General features: G+C 40.8%; 1 protein-coding gene across 5 annotated transcripts in view; it reads left to right on the top strand.

Annotated features, from left to right (window-relative positions):
• Window positions 1-11,742, top strand: part of RAB27A (RAB27A, member RAS oncogene family) — a 92,922-nt gene that overhangs the window by 37,401 nt on the left and 43,779 nt on the right. Inside the window, exon 1 of one of the 5 annotated variants that reach the window (XM_023729644.1) lies at window positions 5,470-6,027. The exons of the other annotated variants lie outside the window; for them this stretch is intronic. The gene's annotated coding sequence lies outside the window, so the exon portion shown is untranslated. Of the gene's footprint in view, window positions 1-5,469; window positions 6,028-11,742 lie in introns of those variants that run through there. 5 annotated transcript variants of the gene reach the window in all.

Raw genomic sequence — 11,742 nt, 5'->3', positions numbered from 1 at the left:
AATATATATATATATATATAGAGAGAGAGAGAGAGAGAGAGAGAGATTTATATCAAGGAAACAGCTCACGAGATTATAGAGGCTGGAACATCCCAAGTCCACGGATCAGGATAGAGGATTCTCCTGATTCACATAGCCACAGGTGCTGGTGAACCCGAGATCGGCAGGTTGGAGAGCAGGGCTCTTGCTCACAAACTGTGAAGGTTGATGAATCCCAAGGTCAGCAGGTAGGACCGCAAGGCTTCTCATGATTCACATAGCTGCAGGGGCTGGCAAACCCAAGATTGGCTGGTAAGCTGCTAGCTCAAGTCCCAGGAATCAGAGGTCAGACGAACAAGAGGCAACTGCAGGATCAAGAACAAGCCAAAAGCCTTGGCAAGTAGAGAAGGAAGGAAGTATGTGGCTGAGGGGGTGGTGAGCTGCCACAGGCCCCACCCCCACTTGTACCACTCAGCATATTTCATCATGAGGGTGATCACATATCAAATTTCAACAGGGAAGTGATCACAACATTATACAACTGCCAAAACATTGAGAATCATGGCCAAGTCAAGCTGACACACAATCTTAACCATCACAGGCATTAGAGAAGACAAATGGAAGGATATGCATGTATGTGGATAGGTAGATTCAATATCATGAACATATCAATCTTTCCTCAATTTGACCTATAGATTTAATACAGTTCCAGTAGAGATCCCCATAGGGTTTTTGACAAACTTAGTCAAAAGTGTGAATGGTCAACAATGTCCACGGTACGGTGGGGGGACCAGTCCTCCCAGATATGCAGTGGTATTATAAAGTCATAGTAATGAAGGCATTGTAGCATTGGCCCAGGGATAGTCAAACTGACCAATGGAACAGAATAGAGAGCCCTGAAACAGATATGGCGAATCACTGGGGAAAGGATAATTCTTTTTCAATAAATAGTGCTATGACAGTTGGGTGTCCTTAAAGAAATAATAGTGAAATTGAATCTCTAAATACACTTTTAAAAAATTCCCAGTGGATTAAGGACTTAAACGTGAAAAGCAATATCTCTAGGAAAATAATATAGAAGAGTATAGCACTTCAGGTAAAGAAGGATTTCTTTAACATGATGCGAAGAGAACTAACTATAAAAGAAAAGATCAATAAATTTGGCTACTTTAAGATTAAGGGCTATTAAAAGAGTGAAAAGACAAACCACAAACAGGAAGAAGATATTTGCAACATATGTAACTGACCACCAAGGATTGATGTCTGGAATATAGGAAGATCTTCTGTACGTCCATAGAAAAGACCCAATAGAGAAACAGGCAAAGGACATGAATGTGCCTTTCCATAAGAGGAACCTGAATGGCCAATAAATTTTAAAATATGCTCAGCCTCATTAACAATCAGAGAAATGCTAATATGGATCACAATGTATTACCATTTTGAGAATCCTTACAACACCAAATATTGGTAAAGATACGAAGTTAGAGTGTAGAATGGTACTATATTGGAAAACAATTTGGCATTATCTTGTGTAATTAAACATGCACGTACCTAGGACCCAGCAATTCCATGCTTAGGTATGCACCTACCCTAAGCAGAGCTCCCCCTGCTGTGCCCTGAGTTGGTTCAGATGTGTTAAGACACTGAACCCCTCTTCCCTTGTGGTGGGCTGGCCATAGCCTGGGGTTGCTGGAGCCCCCAGATCTTTGCCTTTGATCATGAGTATTTGCCTTAGTACGTCATACAAATATCCTGAAAAAGGCTGGGAAGAAATTTCCTAGAGAAACTCTCGCAGGTGTGCATCAGGAGACATATACATGAATATTTATAGTAGTAGTTTTAAATGAGAACAAAAAGGAAACTTCTGTCTTAGTTATTCTCTCACAGTCTCAGAGGCTAGAAATCCAAATTCAGGATGCCAGCTCCAGGGGAAGGCTTTCTTTCTCTGTCAGCTCTGAGGGAAGGTCCTTGTCATCAATCTTCCCCTGGTCTAGGAGCTTCTTAGCGCAGGGACCCCAGGTCCAAAGGATGTACTCTGCTCTTGGTCTTCTTGCTTGGTGGTAATGAGGTCCCTCTCCTCACTTCTCTCTTTTATGTCTCAGAAGAGACTGACTCAAGATATAATCTAATCCTGTGGATTGTGTTCTGCCTTATTAACATAACTGCCTCTAATACTGCCTCATTAACATCATAGAGGTTAGGATTTATAATAGGATAATCACATAAGATCACAAAATAGTGGACAACCACACAGTACTGGTAATCATGGCCTAGCCAAGTTGACACACATTTTTTGGGGACACAATCCAATCCATAACATTGCCCAAATTTCTATTGAAATAAAAAATGATAAATTGGATGTATTCACTTAATACAATATTATACATTAGTGAAAATGAACTACAGTTACGTGTAGCAATTTGATTAATGTCCAGAAACATAAAAATCAGTGAAAAGCAAGTTACAGAAGACTAATGCAGTGTGTCATTTTTATGAAGTTCGAAGAAAGCCAAAACAAGCAACCTGTAGTTTAGTGATGTATACGTGTGCATTGATACAATTTCTAAAAACAATAGAATGCTAAACACGAAATTCAGAGTAGTGGTCATTTCTGGGGCAAGGCGGGGATAGGACAGGAAGGAATACGCAGGAAGCTTCAACAGTGTTGGTGATGTTCTAGGTTTGTTTCTATAATTAGGCTAATCACTTATCTGTATACATAGTACATATTCTTTTAATGTATTAAATATTACATGATTTAAAAAAATTAAAAAGAAGCGGTTAGAGGAACAGAAGACTGATTTGAGAAAACTTTGAAACGGACGTGAGGGTCCAGGGAGGCTCATTTTGAGCCCATAGTGGGGGTATCTTTTAGATTAATTCCTGTCCATTTCTGTCTGCAGCACAATTTTGCTCTCCTGGTTACTCAGCCTTAATTCTTTAGAGTTCTCTGTGTGACTCAGTCCTCACACAGCCTGATGAAGCAGGAGGAGGCTCTTCACTTGGGGCCAAGGAGGCCCAGGCTCTGGAAACTCATCTAATGTCCTCAAAGAAGCCACCTTTCCACCCAGTGTGGCACTGCCTTCTACTATTTCTCAGTGTCTTTTGGATTCCTTCTTTTTCATTCCCACTGTTACTGCCCTAATCTAGGCTCTCATCTTCAGGGTCCTGGAGGGGAGACGATGCAAGGGACTGCTGCCACCATGTCCCTATTTAAATATTTTTTGAGTCCAAATAACCATACACCCTCATTTAAATGTTGTCTTCACTTATGCAGATATTACCATTTGCTGCTCAAATGTTTGGGGGGCAGATTCCCCTGGTGGGGTGGCGGTGGTGAAACTGTAGAACTGACAGCTTGTTTTCACACAGGACTGGCCTCAGAAGTTCAGCTTTCGTTTATTTTACACCATACCCGATTGGGGCTTCTGACTTGTGCCATCCCCTGTATTTACATGGTGCTCGACAGATGAGCTGATTTTTGGTCTTTTTACATCTCAGTGACCACCTCTGGCTCCAACACGGATCTTTGTGAACAGATGTTTAAACTTCAGGTCTTCTGGCTAAACTCTGGACTTGAACCATAGAATCATAGCGCATAGGATGTTTGTGCTGGGAGGTCACTGCTGAGTCCAAACCTCTTATTTTATATTTGAAAAAGAAGGTCCAGAGAAGGTGGCTGACCTGTGCTGCATCACAAACTGATGGTGTCAGAGCTGGAACCAGAACTCTGCGGGTTGGGCTGCCGTGTTACCTCACAGGCATTTCTTTGAGTTTGCCTCCAGTTTGGTAGTTTTTTGTATATCTGTCTTACTCTATATGACTAAATTTTTTTTTATTGTACTTTAGGTGAAGGTTTACAGAACAAATAGTTTCTCATTACACAGTCAGTACCAGTATTGTTTTATGACATTGGTTAACAACCCACAACATGTCAACACTCTCCCTTCTTGACCTTGGAGGACCTTTTTTCTTTTTTGGTGAAACTATACGTAGCCAAAGATACACCATTTCAAAAATTCCTACATGTACAATTCAGTGACATCAATTACGTTCTTCCAGTTGTGCTGCTATTCTCATTATCATTTTCCAAATTATTCTATCACCATTATCTTCAACTCACTGCCCCCTAAGATTCCAATCAAACCTTTGGAGTTGCTGTTGTCAGTTTGATCTCACATAGATAATTTTTTTTTTTTTTTTTTAACTTTAGGTGAAGGTTTACAGAACAGAATAGTTTCTCATTAAACAGTTAGTACACATATTGCCCTATGACAATGGTTAACAACGCCATGACATGTCAACACTGTCCTTTCTCAACCTTGGGTTCCCTATCACCAGCTTTCCTGTCCCCTCCTGCCTTCTAGTCCTTGTCCCTGGACTGCTGTGCCTCACTGGTCCCATTTTGTTTTATGGGGCTGTCCCGTCCCCGGCTGAACGGTGAACCTCGGGAGTGACTTCACCCCTGAGCTAAAAGGGTAGCTGGGGGCCATACTCTCGGGGTTTCTCCAGTCTCTGTCAGGCCAGTAAATCTAGTCTTTTTTTTTGTGTTAGAATTTTGTTCTACTTCCTTCTCCAGCTCTGTCCAGAACCCTCTGTTGTGATCCTGGTCAGAGCAGTCAGTGGTGGTAGCCGGGCACCATCTAGTTGTACTGGACTCAGTCTGGTGGAGGCCTTGGTAGCCATGGTCCATTAGTCCTTCTGACTAATCTTTTCCTTCTATCCTGTTCTCTTCATTCTCCGTTGCTCCCGAAGGGGTGAGACCAGTGGAGTATCTTAGATGGCTGTTCACAGGCTTTTAAGACCCCAGACGCTACTCACCAAGGTAGAGTGCAGAACATTGTCTTTATAAACTGTGTTATGCCAACTGAGCTAGATGTTCCCTGAGACCATGGTCCCCACAGCCCTCCACCCAGCAGTTCAGTCTCTCAGGGAGTTTGGATGTGTGTATGGAGCTTCTGTGACCTTTCTTCGTGCAAGTTATACTGGCTTCCCCAGTATTGTGTACTATCTTACCCTTCACCAAAGTAACCACTTATCTATTGTATATGACTAAATTTTGAGGGGAAGGATTTTATCTTACTCACGTTTGCATCATTTGATGTAACAGAGCCTCTCAATATTTGTTAAATGGAAGTGAAAACATGCCTCTGTACCAAGCATGCTGTCTTTCCTACTCCTCATCATCTAGCTAAATCCTGCCTGCCTTTGACCATGCCCAGCTTGGCTCGTGGTTCCGGCTTGAAGACTCGGTCTAATCGCTCCCCACATTCTGACCTCCCAGAGTCTACTCGTGTTGTAAAACCACCACTTTACATGTACACAGCGGCTGCCAGTTTATAAAATACATTTCTATAAAATGTATCCTGTAATCCTTCCAATAATCCTGCTAGAAATATCCCCACGTTGAGGAGACAGGCTGGGAGGTCACACTTTTGGGAAGTAAGTAGCAGAATTCAGATCTCCTGATTCAAGTCCATTTCTCTTTTGACATCCTGTGCTGGTGGTCTGTGTGGTGGAGCAGACATTGTGCTCCCTGATTACATTGTCTTACTTGTCCTTTGTTGAAAAGGAGTTCATCCTGCTTCCTCACCCTGATTACCAACTGTTTGAGAGAGGTGGCTGGATCCTACGTTCCTTTTATGCCATTTATAGTTGCTGGGCACGTAGGAGTTGCTTATCAAAGACTGTTAAACTGGATGCAAATGAAATTCCCTTTAATTTACCAAAAAAAGAGCAGTTATTACTGGAGCCCTGAGGAGCTTTTTGAATCACTCCTGGATGAAATCAACAGGAAGCAGAGGGGACCACAGGAAGGAAGAGGCTGTTAGACAAAGCCAGTGGCAGACACAGTTAGCAACTAAGTGACAGCTGGCCCGTTTGTTGTCTGTCCAGTGGTGAGGGGTTGTGGAGAAGTAATACACAAGAAGACCGAGAATACACAAGAAGTCTTCAGAAAATATGCAGGCTTACTGGAGAGATGGGACATGCTCACGAGATGGGAGTCGACCCTTAGGAGTAGGGTAAAATGCATACAGGTTAAGCAAGGTAAAGCTTTCATACATATTGAGAAAACATAGATTAAATGTATACCCAGAGTAGGATGTGGTTTATGAGGACAGGCTTCCAGGGTGAGTGGAGTGGGTAGAGACTCACTTGGCTGTTTGTGATTGTTCTGTTAGCTATTAGGGCTGAGAAAAGGAACATAAATAGGTAAGGATGTTTCTGTTGAGACAACTTCCCTTTCCTTTTCTCCACTTCCTCCCTGAGCCCTGGTGGTCAGAGTAAAGGGAACCCAGGTGATTGTTTGTGTCTTCTGTGTTAGATGCTGTGTGGTGATGGCCAGACTCCCTGGATTTTCTGATACTGCTTCGTTTCATATATTCCTGGACATTTCCCCCACGATTCAGTAGAATTCTTTAGAAATTCAGGTACATTGACAACTAAACTATATTTGTAACTCTGCCTTTTCCCAGAAAGGTCACAGAAGTCCACTGGCAGATGATATTCCCCAGATTCTATTCAGAAAATCGTGCTGCATTTTATCTTTATGTTTGGGCTGTTCCTGAGTTCATAAACATTTTGCATCTGAACAAAATCTAAAACCTCTTCTAGTAGAAACCGTGTGGAAAATATCCAATTTCCCAACAGTAGAAGTCTATCCGTTCTCTTTTATGAGTTGCTTTCTCCTACAGAGAATGTTAAGAAGACCTCTTAGGTTAGAAGTAGTAGAGTTTTAACACCCACTCCTTCCCGTGTCAGTACTTTCCAAAGTTCAGAATTATTTTATGGGAGTCAAAAGTATGTGTATCTTAACTGCTTACAGGCAACAGTAGTTATGGGAAATTATTTCAGATTAAAAAATTGTCATTTCTATGCAGAGTAATTAATTAACTCTATCATGTTGGAGCCCTGGTGGTGTAGTAGTTAAGAGCTTGGCTGCTAACCAAAAGGTTAGCAGTTCGAATCCACCAGCCGCTTCTTGGAAACCCTATGAGGCAGTCCCACTCTGTCTAACAGGGTTGTTATGAGTCGGAATTGGCTTGACGGCAACAGGTTTGGGTTTTATCGTGCTCTTTGTAGTGGATTCTAAAATGTAAACCCTTATAGTTCTTGGGCATTCATATATAAATTTTTAAGGTGATACCTCATTTCTAGAAAATCAGTTAATACCAGTGGAGTCTATCATAAATTTTGGTTTATTTTTAAAGATTTATAGCTATATAGCAATTGTATTTTTATGTGATATGTAAATACAGATAGAGAAGGCCTAACTTAAAAAGAATACCATTTATAATATCTTTTTTATGGGAAAATCTTTCCCAAAGTCTAAACACAAACATTTGTGAGCAGATTTGTTGGTGTATGGAGCCTCATTGTCCTCTGTTGAGTATGAGCTCATCTTGCATCCTCACCTCGATTACCAAGCTGCTTAAGAGGGGTGACTTTAAAAAATGTACGTACTACAACGTGATCGCAGAATTCTGAGATTCATTTTTGTGTATGACTTATAAAACCTTTTTCACTACTTTATAGTCACTTCTCTCATATACAGAATCTCATTTCATCCTTATTAAAAAAAAACTAAGTATCATGTTTCTTGAATTTCCTCCTAACACTCCAACAAAATTTCTAAAATACTGCCTATCAATTTCTTATAAACTCAGGAATGCTCCCATTTTCATTGTTTCCCTTTCACAGGCTTTATGCTCCTCTCGTCTGTCATATCTTTCACCTCCTTGGCTTCTTCTCTTGTTGATTCATAGCCCTTTTGCTAACACAGAATCCTTATTTCAGAGTTAGCAAATCCATATTGAGGTTTCTTTTTTCACTCCCTTTTTAACAAGGCTCTATTGATTCTTTCTGAGTGACTGTCTTGTCCACTCAATTTAATTTCTATAATCTTAGCCTCCTGGCTTCAAAAATCTTTCTCAGAGGCACATTCAGAAGGTAGGAGATTGGTTTCCATAGCAACGCTTTCCCCAGGCTTGGCTGACGACAGAAACAAGGCATTCTACCTGCTCCGTGCAGAAAGAGGAGACTTAGTGAAGAAACCTGGTTGGGATGGTTGAGGAGTCTTTATGTAGGCTGAGCAGGGGAGAGCAAGTGGACCTAGTAAATGCCCTTGCTTACAAGATAAAAGAATCTCTCTGGCTTTTTTTTTTTTTTAATTATTATTTATTTTTTTATTTTTTATTGTACTTCAGGTGAAGGCTTACAGAACAAATAGTTTCTCATGAAACAGTAGTAGACATATTGTTTTATGACATTGGTTAACAACCCCACAACATGTCAACCCTCTAACTTCTCAACCTTTTTTTTTTGGTGAAAATACACATAGCCAAAGATACACCATTTCAAAAATTTCTACATGCACAGTTCAGTGACATTGACTACTTTCTTCCAATTGTGCTGTTATTCTCACTTAAGATGAAGGCTTACAGAACAAAATAGTTTCTCATTTAACAGTTACTACAAATGTTGCCCTCTGACAATGTTTAACATCTCTCTGGCTTTTGATTAAGCGACAACTACTGTGGACCTTTTCTAGCTATTACTACCTCCATATTTGACCATCTTTGCAATTTCTGTCTCACTAGCTATGTTAGCTAGTAGGCGGGTAGGCATCCTCCCGAATTCTTGGAACATGCTACCCTTACAACTCCCATATCAACAAGGCACCTCTCTCCTTTCTACTTGCCTTTAGTTTTTTGGGGTTTGACCTTGTTGTGACTTTGACTGCCCGCCTGGGATATCTTTTTGTACCTTATCCTTGTGGCCTGGACTTGTGGGTTGGTCTGTGCCACGTCACATGAGGCTCCCCGTTCCAGAAGGGAACACTGGGGGTTTCTCTGTTTCCTCTTCCCCGTACCTGTTTCTCCTTTCTGGAACTTTCTAATGGTTTTCTACTAAATCATCCCTCATCAGCTGTTGGATGGGCCAATGGGTTTTGTGGACAAAATACAATACTAGGAATTTCCTCTGAATTCATAGAAAAAAATCAGGTCGGTGGAAAGAATTTTAAGTTTTTCTACTATCAATGTTTTTTTTAACTTTATGCTTCTATGCTTTTCTGTGCTAGAATTTAATATAAAGTTGTTTCTGATATAGTACAAAATAACCTTCTCAGTTATTTTAAGTTTGCTATATCAGCATTTCCTTATGTTCTACACAGCATACCTTGACATTTGAGGGTTCCACCTGAGCATAGGTTCTGGGATCCATCAAGACTAATGTGGACAACTCCCACTAGGATGGCTAACATTAAAAAAACTAATAAATAACAAATGTTGGCGAGGATGTGGGGAAATTGGAACCCTTACCCATTGCTGGTGGGAATGCCAAATGGTACAGCTGTCGTGGAAAACAGTGTGGTAGTTCCTCAAAAAGCTAAAAATAGAACTACCATATGAACTAGCAATTCCATTCCTAGATATCCACCCAAAACACTTGAAAGCAGAGACTCAAAAAGAGACTTGTACACCAATGTTCATTGCAGCCCTATTCATGTTAACCAAAAGTGGAAACAACCTAAATGCCCATCAACAGATGAATGGATAAACAAAATGTGGTGCATACATACAGTGGAATACTACTCAGCCTGTAGGAGAAATGAAGTCTTGATACTTGCTACAATATGGATGGAGCTGGAAGACATTATGCTGAGTGAAATAAACCAATCACAAAAGGACAAATATTGTATGACTTCATTTATATAAAAAGACAAGAAAAGGCAAATGTATAAAGAACAAAGTTTATTAGTGGTTACCTGGTGTAGGAGGGAAGGAGAAAGGGGGGTTAACAGTGATGGGAAAATTGGGTTGATTAAGGGTAGGGTTGCACAGCTTATTATTGTAATTGCTGTCAATAAGTTGTACACCGGTAAAAAGTTGAATTGGCAAAAGTTGAATGGTAGATATATTTACCAAAAAAAAAAAAAAAAAAAAAAAAAGAGTAGCTGCTTGAGGCTGCTTATGTACAACCCAAAACTTCATGGGATTTGGTTTTTTAGTTGGGAGGTTTAGGGTCATGGTTTCATGGGACATCCCAGTTAATTGGCCTAATAACATGTTTAGTGTCTCTGTTCTACCTCCTAGCTCAATGCGTAGTACCTGGCGTCTTAAAAACTTGCAAGCGGTAATCCAAGGCACAAAAATTGGTCTCTCTTTTCCTGAAACAACAGAGGAAGGAGAGTCAGGAATAGAGGAGGATATGGAATGTGTGGCTAATTGTCTCCATGAACAACTGCCTCCTTTGCCATGAGACCAGAAGAACTGGATGGTGTCCAGCTACCATTACTGAATATTTTGATCAAAGATTCTATAGAGGAACCCTGATTAAAAGAGGAAAAATACAGAACAGAATTTCAAATTCTCATGGACTCTAGACTTCCTGTAGCCATGAAGTTTGGATGAACTCCTGAAACTATTATACTGAGACAATCTTTAAACCTCAAACCAAAAATATCTCCTGGAGCCTTCTTAAAACCAAACAATGGTTTAGCTTAACTGGTAAAAAAGGTCTGCCTTGAGCATTATGATCTTTTAAGATCTATATGACAACAATTTGAAAGATTAGATAGGAATGTAGGGGGCAGTGAATTTATGTTAATGAGGGAGGAACAACTCAGAAAAAGAGGATGAGGATGGTTCACAACTCAAAGAATGCAGTCAGTGTCACTAAATGGTATATGTAGAAACTGTGGAATCGGTGTGTTTTGCTGTGTATATTCTCAACAACAACAAAATAAATGTGTACATTATATACATAATCTGGACATATTCTTTGATGGCCTCAGTGTGTCCACTGATATACAGGAAAGGATCAGCAATGTGGCTAGTTACAGATGTGCTCTCAACGGTTCCCTCTGCTGGGGTTTCCTATCCCTTGGTGGGTGCTGCCTTTTGGTTCCCTTTTGGCCAATTTTGCCTAGAGTGTCTCAGGACTGTTCAGCCCTAGACTTAAAGCTCTTCCTTCCCTGTGAGTACCCCACTGCAGCTCTCTTCCCTACAGTCTCCTCTTATTTTTTCAAGCTCCAGGTAGCCCCTTATTCCCTCTTGGAGTTCTCACAAGGGAATGACGGAAATGTTTCAGATTTTCTCTCCCAGATGAGAACAGTCCTAAGGTGGTGGTTAGTAGGGGAGATCTGAGAGGTGGCGTCTTTAGTTGATGTTGAATAAAAAATCTGACAGACCTTACAAGTGAGTTGTCATCTAAAGTATTTAGGCAGAGAGGAAGTGTTTGTACAAAGCCAAAGGAAAATGAGATGATTCAGAGGCAGCTCAAAGGTAGAGCTGTCCACACTAGTTTTGCAAATTTGTACAATGGAGCCCTTGTCAGGTTCTTGATGGGCCCACAGGGTGTCCTTGGATGTGGGATCTTACCTTCACTCCTTTCATCAGAATGATTCTGCTTTGTAAGTTGGGATGCCATGTTAGATTTCATTTGAAGAAACCAAAACAGTTTTATTGCTAAGCAAGTTTGTAACCAGCTAGACCAGCGTGGTTCTCTGAGGCAATGAAAGGGCTACTGCAGAGACATTTTACAGGTTTCCCGAGACCTCATGCGGGAGTATCCGGCTGTCTGTGAAGACACTGACCTGCCATGGACAAGAAGTAACCCAAACTTACACTAGGCCCATCATGATTATAGAAGTCAGACAAGAGGCTCCCCAAGCATAAAATCAGCTCTGCAGTGTTCTGTAATAAAAGGAGGTTATGATGCAACATATTGTGTTCATTCCTTACTGCTCAGTTGACGGTT

This window comes from Trichechus manatus, unplaced genomic scaffold (genome assembly GCF_000243295.1).
Source record: "Trichechus manatus latirostris isolate Lorelei unplaced genomic scaffold, TriManLat1.0 scaffold00030, whole genome shotgun sequence".
NCBI classification, from domain to species: Eukaryota; Metazoa; Chordata; class Mammalia; order Sirenia; family Trichechidae; genus Trichechus; species Trichechus manatus.
This window is presented reverse-complemented; position numbering and strand designations above follow the sequence as displayed.